Source organism: Gobius niger (assembly GCF_951799975.1).
Source record: "Gobius niger genome assembly, chromosome: 15".
Taxonomy (NCBI): domain Eukaryota; kingdom Metazoa; phylum Chordata; class Actinopteri; order Gobiiformes; family Gobiidae; genus Gobius; species Gobius niger.
The window spans coordinates 5,232,927-5,235,767 of record NC_136866.1 but is presented as its reverse complement, the minus strand read 5'-3'; positions in this window follow the sequence as shown (position 1 = coordinate 5,235,767).

The window sequence follows — 2,841 nt, the reverse complement described above, 5'->3', positions numbered from 1 at the left end:
TATAAGGCCACTGCAAGTAAAGCACGTCCACATTTACGTTTGCAAAGTGTGAAGTGAACTGTGTTATATAAATTCAGGGACATGCAAGTCCACCCAGCGCTTCTCAATAATTCAAGACACCACCGCAGTATACGGTACAGTAAATCCATGTGCTAGCACGCCGCCGCGTACTTTCTGCATGCCACATATTCTCAACAGCTCGGACCAAACGTGGACCAAAATAGCAACAGCGACTAGACATTTGAATGTTTTGTGAAATGTATGCACCATGTATGTTTATGGTGTATTGTTTTGTCATTGAGAAGCTCATCATAGGGAATGGAAAAAGCCCCAACACAGGGAGGCCAGGTAACAAAGAGTTATGGGTTAGGGGTGTTCAAAAGATGTTACACTGCAAAAAGGTCCCTCCTAAAAACAAGGAAAAAAATCTTAAAACAAGACATTTCTGCCAATGGGGTCAGCATTTTTTTCTTGCTAAGAATTCTTATTTCTAGAATATTTTTCTCATCAAAAAACAAGAAAGAAACACTAAATTTAAGCAAATAAAAAGCTAGAATTAGGCAAAATGTCCTCAGAAAATGGAATAATTTAAGGAAAACATTCTTATTTAGTGAAAAATTGTGGGATATTTTACTTAAATGTTGCTTGATTTAATAAAATTTTTCTAAATTATGGTCATAATCACCTGGCTGGAGGATTTACCTATTGTACATGTTTTTAGTGGTAGGGGAAACGTACACAGACACGGGGAGAACATGCTCCACACAGAAAGGCCCCGTCCTGGTGGGAATCGAACCCGGGACCCTCCAGCTGTGAAACTGAGGCTCTAACCGCTGTGCCACCGAGCCGCCCACTTTAAAGAATGGAATGTATTATCTCTCTGTGAGAATCAGTTCTTACATTAAGAGTTGTTGTGATCTTAGTTTTTCTTAAAATAATAAAAAATATTCTTTGTCTAAAGCTGAAGAAGATTCAAAAAGTTTTTCTTTTTTTGTTACAAGAAAAATTATCATGTTTTTAGCAAATATATCTGAACAAGAAATGGCTAGATTTCATTTCCTAAAGTAAGATTTTTTTTCTCAAGAAAACTTTGCTCGGCAAAACATTATTACTTTTTAGGGAAAAAATAAGAACTTATTTCTTAAAGTAAGACATTTTTTACTTGCTTCGAATCCACTTTTTGCAGTGTACATTATGGAGGTATTTTCTAAAGCTTATATCAAATAAATACATAAAAAAACAATCAAATCTTGGTTTGCATTCAAGTTTATTGTTGTGCATCTAAAAAAAAAGATATATAAATCCCTTTTGCACCGTACAGTACAAGTGTATGGTATTGTTTTCAGAATCAAAAACAGCAGAAATGTAGACAACACAAGACATTGTTTATTTAGCTGTTTTCGTATTTCTATATATTGTTTTCAAAATCGAAAGCATACAGTGAATGTAAAGTCCGCGACATGAGAAATTGACAGAAAAACTGGAATAAATAATACATGTGCATGAGAGGAAATAACACACATGACTTACTTGATCAACCTTTTAGAGATCAACCCACATAATAGAGACTGCATTCTAAAGGTTTCTGATTTTGTGGAAGTGAAGCTGATACATCTAAAGCCAGAAAATCATATTGCTGAATAAAAGCGAAGTTCTGTACAAGATCAAAAAAGTTAAACTCACAAAGAGTTTTTTTTTTCTTTTTCTCCAGCGCTGCCTCCTTCATCATAAGACAACACGGTAGAAGCAGCTCCCATCACTGTCAATGGAAAACAGAACAAAATAGGCGACTAAAACTTTTATCTCTGTGGTACAGAAGTGAATCTCAGCATCCCAATTAAATATTTCATGTGAAGGAAAAAAAGAATAATAAAAAGTGTAGTTTCTCTCAAAAAAGCTGTGTATATAGGAATAATTCATAGTCATTAAAAACCTGAAGACTCTTGAAAAGTTTTATTGAAAAAATATCCTTATGATTTAGAGTGTCCTACAGTATTTACAACCCTTAATTTAGTTGAAACTCTTTTGTTAATATATTTACAAAATGATGAACATAAGCAAAGTTTACTGCACTTAAAATACTTTCCCCAAGGGTTTCTATATACATGCACAGTCAGTCTTATAATGCCTGTCACAGTGTGTCCAATCCTATTTCATCAAGAAAATCCTCCCTAATTGGAGAAATCTGTACATTCTCCTCCAGTGAACAGTTAAATATATAGCATAAAAAATATCTTTCATGTTTTTTTTACTCTGAAATCTATTTGTAGTAGCCTAAATAAACATACATTTTGTTTTGATGGATGGAGGATCATAATAAAGTGTGTTTTCTGGCCAATGTTTATTTTGGCAAAAAAATACAAGAAGAAAAAAAGCGATTATAATACATTGTGTCTTTAGTTACTCTGCACCTACATCCCTTTTAAGGCTATTCATAAAATATATATTTTTACTCCCTTTCAAATTGAAAAATAATCTCTGTTGCGTCTTGAGAAACAAACTGCACAAGCAGTCAACCTTTATGCTACAATTATAATGTGATTGTGTGATGTGGTCGCTATTGTCACTAAAGGAATCAAAATATTGTCCCTTGTCGCCTATTGATGATGCCCATTTAAGCTATTTGAGGTGACAAGCTTTTGAGACACTCTCCATGCGTTCCCCAGTTTCTCTCCCACTGTCCACATGCATTTGTATTCATGAAAGCTGTCAAAGAATAGGCCCATAGTTGCTGTTGCAGCCACCCACAAGCCACAAACATTATGAATCACTTTTTATGTTTGAGCCAAAAATATCACTGTTAGCATTATCTCCCCCAAACCAGTCCACAGGTGTCAAAAT